At 47.4% G+C, this 18,684-nt stretch overlaps 1 long non-coding RNA gene across 2 annotated transcripts; it reads right to left on the reverse strand.

The window, feature by feature from the left end:
• Positions 1 to 5,523: 5,523 nt before the first annotated feature.
• Positions 5,524 to 13,563, reverse strand: LOC147601236 (uncharacterized). 2 transcript variants are annotated; one of them, XR_015258228.1, is made up of 3 exons: positions 11,860 to 13,563; positions 8,779 to 8,936; positions 5,524 to 6,033 (listed from the first exon to the last, which is right to left on the reverse strand). It is a non-coding gene; the product is annotated as an uncharacterized LOC147601236 (long non-coding RNA). The 2 variants fall into 2 exon arrangements; XR_015258227.1 differs by having other exon boundaries at positions 8,779 to 8,963; positions 11,860 to 13,562.
• Between the last annotated feature and the right edge of the window lie 5,121 nt (positions 13,564 to 18,684).

Consider the following 18,684-nt stretch of genomic DNA (forward strand, 5'->3'; position numbering starts at 1 on the left):
AACTAGTGTCCCCTCATCGAATGGGGACCCACCTGCCAACCCTTTGCTTGCCCTTGGTGGGCTGTACGGTGCTGCTCGGAGACCCTCTGTCCCTCTTCCCTCAGTGCCACTCCTCCGCCTCATCTATTGCTTCTGTGAAACTCAAAGGCTCAGTAGCCAGCCGCCTCTTGTTTAAGCATCTATCTCCACAGTTTAGCATCCAGGCAGCCCTGCGTTTCTCCTCTGTTTGGTCCAGGGTTTATTTAACTTAAAGTTCTCCAAAATGAGAAGGTGGCAATGCATCAAAGGCTGTTATAAGCAACTTGGTGTGGAAGACAAACAAGGTTTGCAAGGAGAGCAACTGGTAAACCACTTGTTTCTCTGACCAACTGCTACAGCTGGAAAGAAAACAGAAAAGCTTTCTGGGCTGAGACCGCCTTTGCCAGCTCACTTGGAGCTGAAGCCATTGAGCTGTTAATGCCACACACTCTTGCCTATGTGCCAAGTGAGAAATGAGCTGCAAAAGCCTCAGCCCTTGGGGCGAAATCCTCCAGTGTACTTAGAATCATAGAATGCTTTGGGTTGGAAGGGACCGTTAAAGGCCATCCAGTCCAACCCCCTTGCGAGGAGCAGGGACATCTCCAACCAGATCAGGTTGCTCAGAGCCTCATCCAACCTGGCCTGGAATGTTTCCAGGGATGAGGCATCTACCACCTCCCTTGGCAACCTGTGCCAGTGTTTCACCACCCTCATTGTTAAAAAATTTCTTCCTTATATCTAGTACCTAAAAGACAGGTACTTGAGTACCTGTCTCTTAAATAGGAAGATGATTGAATTCACGTGTCTTGCGTATAACAAGGTAAGCAGAGGCTAAAAGCAAGGGCAAGAGGGTTTCAGTAGTTTCCCATTTCTTTGCTTAAAACCAGACACAAGCTCACCTCTTCCCATTGCCTTCACTCCACAATTCTCCCAAGGTCATGCAAGGTGGAATGCACAAAGCTCTGCTCACTTGGGCCGAGATGCTCCTGATGAAGGGAGAGGCTATACATGCCATCAGGTTTTGTGGCTGCCTCTCCTCTAACTTTGGTGCATTCACCATCAGTGGCAACAGACAGGTTCAATGCTCTATTTTAAATGACTTGAGGCACCACTGTTCCATAACCTAGGCAAAATGGAGAACCTGGGCTAAGACAGGATAAGCAGTAAATGAGCACGAAAAGGCTGATTTTGAGAAGAGAAAGCTAGTCCCTAATCCTGTTTTGTAGGACTACCTTTGTACTTGGGCATGTCATATGCCATCATCTAGCTCCACCGTGCGTTGGGATCTCTCCTCTTGCCATGGGGGAGAAAATTTTTTTTTCCTCAGCCTTTCCCATGCCAACGTACAAGCATTAGCAATGCTCGCTCTTCACTGTGGTGTTCCAACAGTAGCAAGCAGGCAATTTCACGTAAATCACGCTCATTATTTGTGCGGTTCAGTAGCATTCATTCCCTGTTCTCTTTTGCTCGTCTTCTCCAGAGCACGCATATGCTCGTATCGTAAAAAAAAATAGTGAGCTGGGAATTTATAGTCTAGATTGGCAAAGATATAATGAGATACCTGTCCTCAGGACAATGGAAGGAGACATCTGGACAGTCCATGACCCCCACAAAACTTGCAGCTACTGGGGCTGTGAAAACATGTCCACTTGCTCTGTAGTCAGTCATTTCTCTAATGATACAATCAGCTGTGTGCCCCAGGGCGGTGCCTCAGGCTTTCTCCCACTCTTATTCGTAAAATACCTTTAAAATTTTAAAACTGCTTTGGAAAACTCATTAAAAAAAAAAAAAAAGAAGAAGAAACAAACTACACTGCGTGTGCACACGGCATTGTGCTCTGAGCCGTGAAGCTTGCAGCGAGGGCCCTGCAAGGAAGGCCGGGCCCACAAGATGGCAGGCCCGCACCGCGGCACACAGCCGGCAACGGGGGTCACTGCACAGGCCGTTAGCGGCTTCTAAAAGTAGTTCTGAAAAGAAATGGCTAAAATATGCCCACTTCCATCTTGCCGTCAGGCTGAGAGAGAAGTGAAATAAATACACACTACTAGCGTGAGTGGAGACTCCTTTCAGAAAGTGCTGGAAAAAACGGAGACTCCAAACACCCACACCTGGCGCGGAATAAAATGTCAGGTGGGCCTCGGCAGGGCCCCTTGGCAGCAGCTCTGGGGCGTGCCGGGCAGCTGCCTGGAGGCACAAGCCACATGTGTAGTCACACCGGGTGCTTTGGGGACACCCTGTATCCGTGTCAGGCAGGGCAATCACAAAAAAAAGGGGGGCAGGGGATAGCATAGGGCTATGGGGAGGCTGCTGTACGGGGCAGTGCAGGGCAGGTGGGCAGTGGAGCCTCATGCAGAACTGGGATGACTTGACCCCCACCAGGACACAGAAGATTTATGTTTTTAATACACCTCAGGCTTCTCCCCATGGAGAGATTCTGCCTTGCGATGGCTCCAGCAAAATCTTCCCAGCCGCAGCACCATGCAGGACCCCTCGGTGTGGGTTACAGGGCATGCGTGCTCCTGAGTGAAGCAACAGGCAGGCCCCCGAAACTGTTTGGAAAGCCCGGGGCTTCTACGTGGCGCCTTTGTGACGTCTTGGACAGGCAAATCCCCGCCCGGATCGCTGTCCTCAGCTCACCCTTTTTAGCATGTGTTGGCACCACATTGGCTTGGCGCTGGGAGGCCTTCTCCACCCTGGGGTGCAGAAGCTCTTTGGAGGAGTCATTGCTGCTCCTGCACGTGGAGACTTTTTGGCAAGCAGAGCTGGTGAGTAGTGCCATCCATGCCTGGGATTTTATTTAATTCTAGGGTGCTCATTGCACATACAAACAGCCTTATGAGAAAGGGAGAATTGCCCAACTTCACGTGCAGCTGTGAATTACCCAACTTCAAGGACAGCTGCAATGAGAAGTTGCTCTCTATCTCAGTGAAGAAATCTTACTGCCATGTGTCTTCTCCTTCATCTGCTGGGATCTTCACATTGCTCTCAAAAAATCACGACACCTGGGACAGATTTGGAGTTGATACAGCCTCATTTCTTCCCCGATAGTACAAGCCAATGCCCTTCCAGACGGGAGGAGCCTGGCTTTTGAACAAGCCTGAACCCCGATGCTCTGAAATCCAGAGCACTCATAGGATTTGGCTTACAGTGGACTTCTCAAGGAAAACCCCAGGACTCTGCCTCTATAAAAAGAGATGGCCCTTGCTTGGGCTTGCTGCACTAAGAGCTTCAGGAAGCTCCCCAGTCCTGTTCTGCCACTCCTTCATCACCACAGGCTCTCCACTCCTCCTCCTCTTCCCACATGGTTCAGCTTGCAGCAGTCCTCTCTATTGGCAGTGTCCTGAGGAGAACATGCAGGCTGTATCCTCTCCAAAACATGGGCAAAGAAGTGAGGAAGATAGCAAATGAGACGGGTCAACCTCTAGTTAACATTTCATGTTTAGAGGGCTTTTTATTTTTAATTTTTTTTTTTTTTTAAATGTGAGCAGCTCTTGACTGCATGGGCTTCCCCATATGACTTCCCCTTCCAGGGTCATATCATCTGGTGCAAGCAGCTCCTTGTGCAGTCAGGTTTTGTTCTTTGGAGGCACCTGACTCCCCATACAGAGTGCAAGCACCCCACATGACATTCAGTGAGCCAGGCATTTGAATGCTCAGTGTTGTAGCATATTTAATTATGTTTTAGGCTATATGTCTTAATCATCAAGCTCTAAAAAATGCTAAATTCAAGTGGAAAATATAGATGAACTTGCTATGCCTCTGTGGCTTGCCTAGAGGCAAAAATGATGTTGAGACTTTTTCAAGTCAAACTATTGTACAACTGTGTTGAAGGGAGGCATATAAGAAGAGACTTTTACCGGAAAACTTCACTCCTATAGAGAACCTGCTGGAACAGAAACCTGCTAATATGTAGAAAAGCTGCCCTAGCGTTTCAAGAAACAAGAAAGATGATCAGTCCAGCTATAGTGAAGAAGAAACAAGGAAAAAAAAAAATCAGCTCCAATCAAGTATGCCAGGGCATAACCCTCTCTGCAGATCTCTTCTTATAAGGGTTCAAGCCCATGAAAAAACCTGCAATCAATGGATGCTGAAGTCTACTGAAGGAGCAAGCAGGCCATTAATGTAACAGGTCAATGAACTTTGATGGAGCTGACTTTTCTGGAAAATTAGCTGGATTGCCAGGGTAACCAAATCACAAAAGGACCCCGGACACAATCAACACATGGAAGGGTACAGACATTTGCTGAGGAGTTCTATGGGCATGACAAAATCAAATGAAACTGGATGTCCTAGAAAACAGTTTTCACTTTCATCATGTCTCTTGGCTGGGTTCCACGACATCGCAGAAACATTTCTACAAGAATTTATTATTTCTCACATTCTGGGTCCTGGAGAGCTTCCTAACACTGCTCAGAATAGGTAGGTCTTTTTGAGTACGGGCTCAGAAATGAGATCTAAGCCAGCTGGGCTAAGCCTCCATCCTTCAATTACCCATTACTATGCATATGACTGAATCCTGTGATCAACAAGCTGAAAGGAAAGCGAGTAAAAGGACTAGCCACTTACTTTACCCATATTTACCAGCAGGACGTGCATATAAAAGCAGATAAACTGGAGGGCAACGGCAAGCTAATATGAGCTAGAAAGCAAAAGATCTTTTCCTGACACGGAGAATAACCCTTATCTGGCTTGTAACTAAGCAAATGGATCCAAGCTAGAGCGAGGTCAAAAGCAACATCTCCCCACAGTTTCGAAGAAGTTTTAGACCCCTGGGTTCAGTTCAGCCTAAATCATGGATCGTTCAGATCCAAAACTGAATGTTCCCCAAAGGCTGGGGATAGTGTAGATCAGCTCCTGCCTGGGTCTGTTTTCAACTGCAGTTTTTGCAAGTAAGACCAGTGTTACGATCCGATTTCAGGTGAGAGGAAGGCACCCTTGCAAGCTATCCAACCTCAGACAAGTCTGGGAGGCTAGGGACAGCTAGGCCAACCTCTCACTGCAGGTTTGATCACCTTGAGTGAGACTGAGACACAAATGAGGTCAAATGCCATATACCTGAAACAGCTTTTATTATCAAAAGTAGAAAATAGCGACAGGATAGGATGAAATAACAGGACGTAAATCAAGCAAGCAATCAGGATAGAGTTGCAAGAATAGTCATCACCGTGGATCTGCGGCGTCCCAGGGGTCCAAATCTCTCGGTGCTTCGGCGGTGGGAGATCACGTTGCTGTCCTGGGGGTCCAAATCTCTCAGTGTTTTGGCAGTCGCACCAGCGTTTGTCCCAACAGTCCTTTTATCCCTGCTCAAGGGCTGCGGTTTCTGATCACCTGCACATCTCCACATTTCTGTACGTTCACACAAACTTCAGGACTCTGGCCCTGCTCTTCATATAATTGTTACATAGAATTGTCCTTGTCTTATCCAGCATTTCTCACTTGACCAAGCAATCATTTGAGACAAATGCTTTACAGTTCAGTCTGTACTGAACTACACCATTTCCCCAACTACACCATTTCCAACTCTCCAGCCACAGTCTTACTCTTCTTACACCCTCTGTACTTTCCTAGGCTGGAGCTTTTTGCTCATGCAGGTATTTCTACTGCTTTCCAGAGGCATGTGGGCCTCTGGAAGACTGCATAGAAGACTGCTTGCATATCCTCCATTAAAATATTTTAAAACATTTCTTATTCTTAAAAAGTTTTTTTTTTCCTCTCACTTAAAAATAAGCTCAGGACTCTCACTTAATATTTGGAGATCTCAGTTCAAACCCCTGCTTTACCTCTAACTTCCTATGTTCCACAGAGTCCATGCACCAGGTTAATGGCTTGTGGGTGTTGATGACAACTGGATCACAGCTGGTGGACTAGTCCATCCCTTCATTTGCCTTGTTTCAGCTCTGACTTTGTACAAAACTAGCCTCTAGAGCAAGGAGAAGCCAGCAGACTTTACTTAGGGCTTGAGAGAATAAAATTAATGGCAAGCAAATGAGGAGGAAGCAGTGAAGCACTGGAACCCTAGAAAAAGCAACAGGGAATGAGAAATTCTTCATTTCCATCATCAACTGGTTTTCCAGGAGAGAAGTCTTATTTTTAAAGTGAGATCAGAGCACTTTTGTAGCTACAGATTGCAAGTATTTTGCAAAGATGCCTTAGTGTGTTCCTGTCAATAGCTAAAGCATCTACAATTTTATACTTCTGGATGAAAGGCACTTTAGCAAAAAGTTCCTGACAAGCTCTTAACTATACAGCACATCACTGATGTACACATCCCGTGTGAAATCTGTGCAAGAGAGGGTTCATTTTGTCAAATTATGAGGAACAAATGGCCTCAGAACAAGTAAGATCCAGGATCTACTGCACCAGATTATCAATGCAGCACAGTGCACCGAGCCCAGGGGCAAAGGAAATGGGTACAAGGGAAACTAGGAGGCACAGAGAACAGGCAAGTCCAAAGCTCAAGACGAAATAACAACAGCCAGAAAGGAAACTACTTATCTGAGCTATCACGTGAGCTGCTGAGAATCATGGATTTTTACTCAAGCTCTCCTCAGATGAAAGAGATCTCTACAGAGCGCTTGTGAATTGGAGAAAAATCAGTCTTGCGATGGGCATTGAGAATACATTAGTAAAGCCTCGAGCAGGTGAAAGATACAATCCATGCAGAAACAGAGGGCACATCAGTGTGTCAGCAACAGGGCTGTCATTTTGATTCTTCCCTTCTGCTTTCTGCTCAGTGCTGTTTCTCTCAGTCTCTCAGAGGTTAAGGACAGATGGGAACCATTAGATCTTCACAGCTCCTTTGGGAACTCTTAGTCAGACCTCTTGTATATCACAGCCCTTCAAACCTCACCTGCTTACCTTGCCTGAGACTTGACTACAGTGTCACGCTTTTAACTGCGGTTAGAGCACATCCATCAGAAACATGCCCGTCTTGGCTCAAACACATCTGGAAAACGCGCCAACCACCCTGACAGCTTGTTACAGTGATTAATCACCTTCATTCCAATAAATTTGTGCTCAGTTTTTCATATGAATTTATCTGGTTTCAGCTTGCTGCTACACATTCCCATAATTTACTAGATTAAAGAGCCTTTCAGTACCTGATATTTTTCTCCCAGGAAAGTTCCTTCGCCATCATAATCAATTCCCTGCTCAGTCTTTTTTGATAAGCTAGAGAGAGTGAATGCTTCACGTCTCCCATTGCAAAGCATTTTCTTCAGGCTCTGAATCATTTTGTGTGGCTCTAATGTTCCACTACCCATTTTTCAACATCAATTTAAAAAATGCAAGCCATCCCAGTGCCAGTCTCACGAATACAGTACATGCTTATATCCAGTTGCTTGTCCCTTAGGATTTTTAAAATACATATAGAGTTTTAGGCAGATGCAAGCTGGCTTTCTTCTGGCTGGCATTTGAAGCAACCGAAAATCAGCCATCAGTCACCTTCACTGGTGCTGCCACCTCAGCAGGTAAAGAGAAAGCATGGTAAAGCTTTCTCCCTGCTTGTTCACTGTGACGTGATTCAACATTGGAAAGCAAGGCTGCCCCTGCGCAGGGTACTGCTCTCAGCACAGATTGCCCCAGGCACACCCACACCACCTCCATAGGGATAAACTAGCCAACCGCTCAGAGCAGTCATGTTCAGGCTATTAAAACCTCTTACCCATTGAAGCAGAGTGCCTGCAGACGGACTTTTTACATCCGTGCCTGGGAATTGTTTGGGAAAGCGCTAGCAGCCTGGGCCAACACTGTGCCAAGGACCATTTTGCAAGCTTCATCATGGACCTGGCTCAAATGCAGTACCTGGGAGTGCTCCCCACCTCTGCCACCCCCTTTACTGAGGGAGATTAACACCACCTTAACACAGAACCAGGCTCCAATGAAGAAGGATGAATAGAGTCCCTCACCTTCTCCTTCCAAACCCTCTTTCCTGACAGGTCTGCAGGGCTTCAGATCAGAGAGGTGGCAAAAAGCTGGGGCATCCTTTTCCTGCCCAGTGGTGGTGTAAGGGCTCACACTGACACTGGAGAGACAAGAGTTCAGCGCCTCCAGCAGGTGCACCAGGACTCTCACTGCAGCCTCACGTGTCTCAGCAAGAGAAAGGACATGGGAAGAAAAGGCAAGAAATAAGGAAGAAAAGGCAGTAAAAGTACTTTTGCAGAAGTTCAGAGAGAAGAGCTTGTGTCTGAAATCTGGCCTCACCATGCAGCTGGGACAAAACCCAGGCTGGCAACTTCACCCAGGCTGATGCTTTAGCCCTGGGGGGGTCACTGAGCTGCTGCCCATCCTGTGTCAAACATCTGCCCAGCAGCAGCAGCAGCCTGAAGCCTTCTCATGGCAGGCCTGTCTTGCTGTCACTTGTCAGAGTTGAAACAGCAGTTGCCCAGGTATCCAACACCAACAAAGCTGGTGGCACTTCACACCCAATATAGGTAGGTGAGCAGCTGAGGTGTCTAGGCTGAGCCTAAATACTGCTTTTTCTACATTTCCAGGGCTCTCACATCAGGAGGTTGAGGGAAACATGATTTTGGGAAAAGATAATTTCTCTCTTCCCCCCATCTAAACAGAAGGGAACAAAAACACTTGATGGCTAGTATTTTATTAGTTTTTTACTAGAACAACAGGAACTTTCTTTTTCCACAGAATTTTCCCCTTTCTTATATTCTGTCAGTGGTAGAAAGTGCTGAATCACAAACCTGGAGCTTTAAAAAAAAAAAAAAGTATTTCACATGCAGAAGAAACAGAAGAAACATATCTTACATCATTTCATGCTTCCTGCTCTGCTTTCTGGTGCCACGTTCCTCATTTTCAGGCTGTTTTAAAGGTCAGCTTCACAGAACAAATCCTGACCTCAGACACGGGAAATATGCTGCCTCATCACTCCAGGATCTTTTCTCACATGATTAGTCCCAACATTCCTGCAAGTAGAACAGTCCCCATCACCACTGCCGCTGCCAAAAAAAAAAAAAAGCAAAATAAGGATGTTTTTTTTTTTTTCCCTTTCCATTCCCCAAGTTAATATTCACCACCATCACAGCCTCATTTTATAGGTTGGGGGCTACTACAGCAGCGTAATGCTATTGCCATCTATGGGCAAGTAATAGTCTTAACCAGTCATACTTGTAAGTTAATGTCGGAATACAGACCTAAACTGACAACTACTCTCAGGAAAGTTTTAAAGGACCTTAAAGAGAGTTTTATTTAAGATTTTCCAATGCTGAGATACAGGATCTGGATAAAAGTTATTTACAAATAGCAATTACTTCTCATGGTATTTGTCTTATTCCTAATTATGTATTCATTCAGCTGGCTTCATTTTGCCTGAAGAATGCTACAATTTGAGCAGGTGGGAGAGGTCATGTTAAGGTGTTGATCCAGAAGGACTATGCATACTCTGTTTATTTTAAACAAAAGATCTGAATTTATTTGAAATGACTCCTATCAATTACCAAATATTTAAAGAATGATGGAAAGCACAATAGTGACAAACAAGCTTCAATGCTACAGGAAAGCTGAAGGTTAACTTACTTGCTTATTAACTCTTTTAAAAATTTATTATTTCAACTATAATAAAAGCACCAGTCAATTAACTTACTGGTTATAAATGATTAATATATACCGACAAAATAGTTTGACTGAAGTATGAATGTTATTTCAAACTCCTCAGCTTGCTTATGCCTCTAAGAAAGAATCTGGTTATTCTTCAGTAACTTAGTGGATCATGTTCACATGAAAAAGTTTTTGTCAGTATCTGTTAAGAAATACAAAGCAAAACTGAAGCTCCCACTCACTGTGAGACTCTACAGATGACATTTAAAAGAAAGCACAAGACCACAGCAAGATGAAAAATTAGTTTTCAGTTAAACTATAACTAGCCAGACGGTTATACTGCTCTCAGGTTCATGATAAAGGCATAAAGACTGCCTCCCATGCCTGCAGAGCTCTTTGCCAGGTGGCACAAACCATGCATGGTTAACTTGTCAGCCTTGGCTTCTTCTTGTTGGTCCCTGCTGAACCAGTGAAAGAAAAAAAGCCCAGATTGCCCCATGGCTTCTCATGCAGGGGAAAAGAAAGAAAGAAGAAAAAAAAAAAAAAAAAAAAGAAAAAGCGCATCTGAGGCATTGGACCCACCTCAGCCCCTTGCCAGAGGAAGGGCACCGGAAAACTGAACCTCATAGTTGTTTGAAAAGAACCAAAGCATAAAGTCCTCTTCTAACCAAGTCAGAACAAAAATGTTTGGATAGGGTTTGTGGAAGAAAGAGCCAGAGGTGTTTGTGAATAAGCACAAGAATAGGCACTTCCAGTGACCACAGGACTGTAAACAAAAGCACTTTTGTGCACTCCCAGATTACTTGCTCTTATTTTCTCTCAGTGTCACATGCTTATGTGGGCCTGTACTGTTTGAAAACATGATTCATTAAGACGTCTTAAATTGCAACCAAGTTATTGTACTATTAATACTGACTTTAACTTTCCTGTTACTTAGTATAATTTGTTCCGTAACTGTATCTCTTACATGGCCAAATCCTCACTGAATCCTTTAAAAGTTTTTGTTGATATATGCACTATATTTCCAAAGTGTTTCAGATTTATGGGCTTCCCCCCCCCCCCCCCGCCTTGCCATTGTTTCACTGGTTCAGGGACATCCCCTTCTTTTCAGCAGACTGAAACATCCAGTAATCTGAAACAGATTTGGTGACCCTATAGCATTAAATCATGCTTTGTGGTGCTTTTTTCCTGCTCCAAAAGACTTTATGCATTAGCGGGTACATAAAATTGCACCAGAGACTGAATACATATTGAAAAGTAATAAATGATTCCATATGGCCTTAATTTTTCAAAGCAGTGCACCACTGTTTTAAAGCAATAGGGTTTAATTTTCCAATTAGGAAGATTTTTTAAATAGCCCTTCTAACCCACAGATATGGGAACACTCTCACTTCAGATATTCTCACCAGATGAGAGATTTGGGTGCACCAACAATTTTCACAGTCAAATGGTGTCCTTGGTTAGCTAGCTAGCAAGGGTACAATTAGCCAAGGCAGTTAATTTCTTCCTTTTATTCAAAAAAGCTTGTGTCATCATTACTGCAAAGACACAGGTCACAAAGCCTCTGTGAGCAAACTGAATAGCATACGTTCCTCTTTAAGCTTCACGTACTTGAACATCTGTCAGACCTCAGCTACAGTTCCTCCCTAGTTTTCCCTGTTTACTTCCAAGGAAAAAAAATCAATTTTTATAAAACAAGACTTACAATACCCCTACCTAGATATATTTTAAGCTTAACATGCCTAATATGAAGAGTAGCTACTGTGTTTAGAAACAGCAGGCTCTTCAGCAGATCAGTTCTCAGTGTGTATTCAATTACGTGTGCTGACTTAAAATATCCCCAAAAATAATTAAAAAAAAAAACCAAACAAACACCAAAAAACAGGTCTCACTCTTGCTGTTATTGGCTCTCCACAGGTAAACCAGCAGTGAACGACTTTCAGATGCACACCTTTAACACAGTGGTCTCCTGGACTGAAGGAAATTATTTTACAGGGCAGGAGAGGGTGCATATGAATGGAAGAATTCAACTCTTCAGATTCCAGGAGGACTTTGCAAGGCACTTAGCTGTAATTGCATGCTCTGAGCACGTTTAAGTGATATTCACATGAGCGACAAGGAATGTAAGGCCTTTAATACCAGAAGCAGGACCGGGGCAGAACTGAGGCATTAAAGTTCAGAACTGCCCTCCCAAAAGCCCCTGCTCAACCAACGCCTAATCCTGGAGGCTCTGAAGTCCTATTTTTAGGCTGTCAGCATACCAAGATACAGGACATTCTGCCTTTCGCATACCCAGAACCACCCCACGTTGGGCAGCTCTGTGCCTCTCTTCCTCCCAAGCCCAAGCGCTGGAATTCGGAGCTCAGACACGTCTCCACGCAAGATGAGACCCACAGCCCCGGCTGCACACACTGCTCAGAGCGCATCCAACGCATACCAGCAGGCTCCAGCTCCCTACAGCAGGCTGCTGTGATCGCTCTTCCAAGACGGGGCGGCAGGTAGGAGGTGCCCGTCTATCCCATCACCGGCTGCAGCATGTCTCAGGCACTCAGGAAATGTGACCCCCTTCCCATTCCTCCGACTTGACACAGCCCCTGAGTCAGCAGCCACCCAGTTCCTCCAGGGTGGGGGAAGAGAGAGAACCAGCTGCAAATGCTTATCATCGACTTCCCCACCATGTGCTGAGCCGCTGACTGCTTTTGCTTAACACTTCACCAGCTCCTTTGAACCCTTTCTCAGCTCCTCAGGGGGGGACTTCCTTCCCACTGTGTGCCTTGCAGTGTCCCCCATGCCAGGAGATCCAAGGTCAACATCTCCCCGCTTCAGACCAATGGGGTTCAGATGCCTCCCTCTGACGTGCCTGAAGGGTATCTTACCAGGGAGGTAGGCCAGCCTAACACACGCTCCATTTTCAACCAGCCTGTTGAACCCGTACTGCTGCCTGGGGGGAGAGGGGTGAGGATTCAGGATTCATGGGAGCAATCAAGGAGAGGCCATGACCTAGCAATAACAACATTGCCATGGGGAAGGGAGGCAGGGGAACAACCTTGGATTTCAGTCCCCTCTTCCAAGTCTGCCCTATGTCCTTTGTCAGAGGACAAAACACAAAGTTCAGGGAAAAGGACCATGAGCCACATCTCCAGTTCTTCAGCAAGTGCTGTCATTGCTGGAGATACAGAATGACAGAGGGAGGGAGGTGCTTGGACTGCTTCCTCCAGAGGCCATATACAGGAGGAAACAATTACTTCTCTGAAGGAATTGAAATAGGCTGTATGTAGGCACCTGCTCTCACAAGGAGAGACCAGGCTGCCAGCCTCAGCAATGGGAAATCCTGTCCTGCAACCCTCATTCTCTTCACCTGATCCCCGATCAAAGCCTTTGCTATATAAGCACACCTTGGGCTTGTAGGCAGGGGGAAGCAGGGCTGTGAAAGGTGGTTATTTTAGGGCTACAGAAGCATGACTACAAGGAAGCAAGGACTGAGGCTACACCTCCGCACAGCACCGTGCGGACAGGACAGCCACCTTGGAGACATTTTTTGTCCCATAAAGGCAACCAGGTTTCGGAGGAGTAGCTTTCAGGCCTCCCTATCAGTGCCCTACCTCTGGGCCCTGAGCACGCTGGATCCCGCTGCCAGACGCGTACCCCAGCCCTTTCCCTCGCACAGGCCTCCTCTGCCCCGCGCAGGGTTGCAAGTCCCCTCCAAACGTGGGCTTCCACTCAGCCTGGAGACAAGGGGAAGGGGAAAACCGAGAGACCGCTTTGCCTGATCCTCGGTGCAGCTGTAGCTCCCGGCTGACGGTAATTTTTAGCGCCGTGATACGTCCAGGGAAGGCTTTGCTCCCAGCGCCGGTGCAGGCAGCGCCCGCAGCCTCCCCACGCTTGAATCAAGGGGGCAGCTTCACCCGACGGGGCCCGGGAAGGGTTTGCAGAGTCCCCGCCGCAGCCCCCGCTCCACACCGCGCACCGCCGGCCTCACGCCGGCCAGGGCCTGGCGACCGCCGCTCGCCCCGGGCCCGGGCCAGGCTGGCAGCCGGTCGCGCAGCAGGCGCGGCGCAGCCCGGCGCCACCGCCGAGCGGGAGCGGCCCCGGCCAGGCCCGCCCCAGGCCCTCACGGAAAGGGGGGCGCCGGCACCCACACACTCCATGCCGGGACCCCCACCACCCCTCCCCCAACCTAACACCCCCCTCCCCGCACCGCATTTTACTCGATTGTTTATTATTTTCCAAGGGGCGGTGGCGGGGTGGCGGCACGGACCAATGGGAAGCGTCGCTGCCCTGACGGGCGACGGTCACCGGCCAATGGGCGGCGAGGGCGGGCCCCAGCGGTCACGCGCGGCTCTACAGAATGACATCATCTGTTTGCACGGCGCAGCCTAGCTTGGTACGGGCGGGGCGGCGGGGAGGGGGCGGGGCGCCGCCCGGGGGCGGGGCCGCTGCGAGAGGGCGGGGCGGCGGCAGGGGGCAGTCCCCGTCGTTCGGCTTCGGGGGGCGGGAGGGCGGTTGCGGGGCGGCCGGGGACTCCTCCGGTGGGGCGCAGGGTGTGCGTGACATCCCCCCCGCCCTCGTTGCCCAACGGCCGGCCGCGCGGCCCTCCGAGGGGCAGGCGCCGCGTCCCGCGCGGCGGGGAGTCGCTGCCGGCCGTTGGGCTCGCGGCGCCTGGGAGGCGGCTCTCCCTGGCGGGCGCCCAGCCGGCGGTTAAACCCCCGCCTCTACCCCGCGCTGAGGTAACCCCGGCGCCCCGGTCCTCGGGCAGGGCCGCTGCCCCCCGGTGTGTGGGCAAAGGAAGGTGTTAAATTGTAATAATGGCGTAATGAAGCGATAAGTGGGTATAATTGAGCCCCTATGGGGTAACCGAGACGGGTTAAGTGACACGCCCGGGGTTGCACAACGAGTCAGTGGCGGGGCAGAACGGCATCTGGCCTCTCGGACCAGCCCGAGCCGGGCGGGAGAGCTGTCCGTCTGTCTGTCCGTCTGCCTTCACAGCTGTCAGAGAGGTCGGTTGGTGGAGGTGTCCTGATGGGGCAGAAGGCAAGGGGAGATGATTAAATGTCTCCTTGAATCAATAACAGAAACTGCTGTTGTGAGGATGAAACACTTTCCTATCATCTAAGCTGAACGTAAAAAAAAAAAAAAAAAAAAAAAAAGGTGGCGTTTCTTGCCAGATCTTAGCAGTTTGACTCATTTCACCTAACGATACAAACTCAGTAATTGCAGGTACTCCCAAGTATTAAAAAATTATGATGCAAGCTTTTGAGTAGCATAACGTCAGCTTAAAAATCAGGTTTAAAAAGATTTTAAATGTGCAATTATGTTTCCCCCCCGCATCCCGCTTTCTTCCTGGCCCTGAAAGTATACTTGGGTCACATCCATGGAGCATCAGGAACTTGGCTATTGGTTTAAAATGGAAGCTGAGATCCTTCTTTAATGGGACTTTAAGAACAGGGATTTCAGGAAAACACCGGTATTACAGGACTCATAAATAAAGCTAAGAAAGCTGGCAATACCGCTATGTCCTATTTGTGGTTGTTATTAAGTGTACAAAACACTGTTAGAAACCTACTACTTCCAACCACAAGAAGCTGAGAGTCTTTGCTCACCTACAAGATGCAACGTTTCAGTGGGCTTCAGCAATGCAGCTTCAAGCAGACATGAGGGCACTTTAATGACAATTTGAAGCTCTAGGGTTGAATCTTCCCACTTCCTCAGCTTCACAGCTCCTCACTTGACCAGTTTTTTTTTTTTTTGAGGTTTAATTGTAAACACTTTCTTCCAGAAAGGTAATGCTGTTTTTTAATGTGGATGACTGTAGTCACCATACTCTACACAGTCCAGACATGGGTCAAGAATTATTCAGTAGTGGGTGCTTAAGTTTAGGTGCATGCAGAGCTGAATGCTTCCAGCCTTATGGTCCCCAACTTGTCAAGATCACTTGAGGAAAGAGTTCTCCTCTCCACAGCAGTAATGTCACTGTTTCCTTCTGCTACTGCGCTTCTCTTCCTTCCCCTCCCCTCCATTACAGCGGTCAGCCAGCCAGGTCACAGGCTGAAGTCCAACTTCAATTGATCTTTAAATTGCTGTTCATCACCTTGAGGAAAATTTTACAGTCAGAACTCTGTAGCCATCTTTGGCAAACCCTTTATCTCTCCATGGCTCAATTTGGACGCTTGCTCTGAGTCTATCTGCCAGTCAGCCAATCTCCCCTTAATAACTGTGGAACCCATCAGCCAGTTTTAGCCAAATTGGACAGAAAGCGTAATTGGCTGGCTTATAGACTTTTTTTTTCCTAATCAGCACACAGGTTGCTCTCAACCAGCCACAAAACCTACTGCCCTTTGCCCAGTCTGTGTCTAAAGGACTTAGCAGGGGACTGTGGGAAGAACAAAAAGTGCGCCAAGGGAGCCGCTCTCTCACAGGGTGGATGGGAGGGGCGGACAGGGTTATTGCAGTGGTCACAAACCTCTTGGAGACAGGGCTGCAGGTGGCTTCCAAAACAACCCGTCATATACATGTGTGAAGTCCACAAAGACAATGCAGCCATTGTTTGGTATAACTGCAATATAACATTGTTTCATTGAACGGCAGTGCACTTTACGGTACATTTCTATAATGATGTAACGACAAGGTTAAGTTCCAGGTCTCCCACCCCCTATGCAACTTCAGCTCCAACCACGCTTCTGCAGTAAGGTAAGAGAGGTAAAGCCGGAAATGCGAACTGTGCTTCTCTAGCTACCAGCCCAGGACAATGTGGGTTATGGGAGAATGAAGGAGTGATCATATCTGGGTTACCACCGCGAACTGGTACACTCTTACCTTACGGGAAGCTGATGCTCTGAATCGACAAAATGGATGAATGAGAATGGAAACTGAGCTGATGATAGCCTGCTGTAGTTGAATGCGGAAGCTTGAAGGAGTTAATCTCAACACAAAAACCACTGAGGAGGATTCCCACCCAGGCTGCTGTCATACAAACGTTACTTTCCCCGAAGTGGTATGCCACAGGCCCCACGTCTCATGGCTCTCGCACCATCCATGTGTGGCTGATATCACCCACAGAGACGACTTGGAGCTGCAAAGTAACTGTGACCCTGCCAGATCCATATAATTGGGTACCTTCTCTATATAAACTTGAGCGGGGATAGCAGATAAAAGGAGATGCAGAGGAAGATGCAGCACTGCCCCGAAACACTCGCAGTCTAAGTAGGCACAATAAGTGAGCCAGGCTTTCAAATGGCCTCAGGGCTGGCCTAACTTTATTCCTGTTGAAGTCAGCGATAAAATTCCCATAAACAGAGCCTTTTTGAAAATCCCACCCTTGGGGCATCAAAGTACTTAAAGGAAGAGACTGGAAATCGTGCAGGCTTTAGATTCAATTTTGATCAGTTTTTATACGTATTTCAGTGGGCCCAGTCACAGAATGGCAATAAGAAGGGCTCCTCTATCTTCTTCTGTTTTGGGCATGCACATTTGTTAAGTAAAATGTGTCGGAACAATTACACTGTGGTTTTAATTCCGCTTCTAAACTGCAAAATCATGGGCACACCCGTGCTGTGTGGAGCTGTGAAGAAGTGGTACCGTGACTTACGTGCTAAAGGCTGTATGGGTGAGGTACCAGTGAATTCTGAAAAGGGCAGATAATCTTGCAGTAAAGGCCCAGGGCTGGCACTCAGGAGGTCTAGTTTTATTTCTCAGTTCTGACATGGGCTTCCTGTATGACCTCAGCACAGTCATGTAATTGCTCGGTGCCTCTGTCCATCATCTCGTTAATAGGGTTACTACTTACTTATTTCCTTTCTCCCGCCCTGGCCTGGCAATTCTGCCAGGGAGTGGAGCATTTCTTACCACGTGCAGGGCCTTCACCCAGTACAATGAGACCTAATGGCAATGCCTGCACAGTAATGCAATGCCAATTAAATAAATACATGAAGATGATAATATCCTTTAGGACTAGATTTGCAGCTTGTAATCCAGCCCAAGGTCAAAGTGCTACGCTTCCCTGGAATGCCAGCACCTAAGGAAGCTCTCCACAGGGAGGTTTCTGCGCTGGTCAAAATCAGCCCCCAGCAGTAGCAGGTTTTGGGAAAGAGCATCAGTCACAGCTTCACAGCCGGCCGGCCATCTCTGGCTAACTGCTGAAAGCCACAAGTAGAGGCTCTTCAGAGATGCAGTGTTGGACTAAGCGTCCTCTCATCGTGCAAGGCCTTCTCTGATCTTGGTTCTTGGCTCTTCAGTGCTACTGTGGTTCTCCTCCCCTACCAACTGCTAAATCATACACACGAATGCCAGTATCACAATTGCGGAGTAGCTGGTGTCCTTTTGACCTGCCTCGCATTCCCGTAAGGGGCCATGTTACAACAAAAGCCGTGGCAGGGCACACAACGTCGTGACCCAAAATGGAGCTGCAGTGAAAATTATTTCCATTACTCGAACCTACATTCATTCTGATTAATTCAGTGTCTCCTGCTATATTTAGATAACCGAGGATTAATTGTATGCATGCTGAAATGCTGTCCCTTGTAATAAAATCATGCCGAACTATTCCTAACTTGAGCACCACTTGAATTCGAAACCTAACTAGACCCTGAGGGCCTTAGCCCTTACTTAGCAGGATGTGTAAGGCATGCAGAATGGGGCCTTGCTGTTTTCTAATCCAACCAAATGGTTTTCAAATCTCATTGCTTGTCTATAATGCTAAATACACCAGGCATAATTTAATTTGTCTGCTAATTCTACCTAGCGATGCTGCAGCAGCACCCCTACATCTCAATGCACGTGGTGGTCTGTATCTGGTATTGGAGAGAATACTATTTTTGTGCTGAATCTAGTCTGTCGTTTAGGTCGATACAAAGTTAGGTGAGAACTGATGCATATCCATTGCTATGTAATGTATTTATAACTACATCTATATTAATAGCTCTGTATTCCTGGGCTTTGTGGGTCACCCCTTTATCCAACCCATAATTAACTGTGTCTTCAAGTGAGCTGCTTTGGTGGGTTTTCTGCCAGGGCACGGCCTCTGCGGAGGAAAGACAGCGGGATTACGTTCACCCATGGACACGTCTGAACGTGCTCTCCTGTCACCTGCAGGCAGAATGCAAGTTTTCAAAAAAAAAAAAA

This window comes from Chlamydotis macqueenii, chromosome 3 (assembly GCF_036417535.1).
Source record: "Chlamydotis macqueenii isolate bChlMac1 chromosome 3, bChlMac1.mat, whole genome shotgun sequence".
NCBI classification, from domain to species: Eukaryota; Metazoa; Chordata; class Aves; order Otidiformes; family Otididae; genus Chlamydotis; species Chlamydotis macqueenii.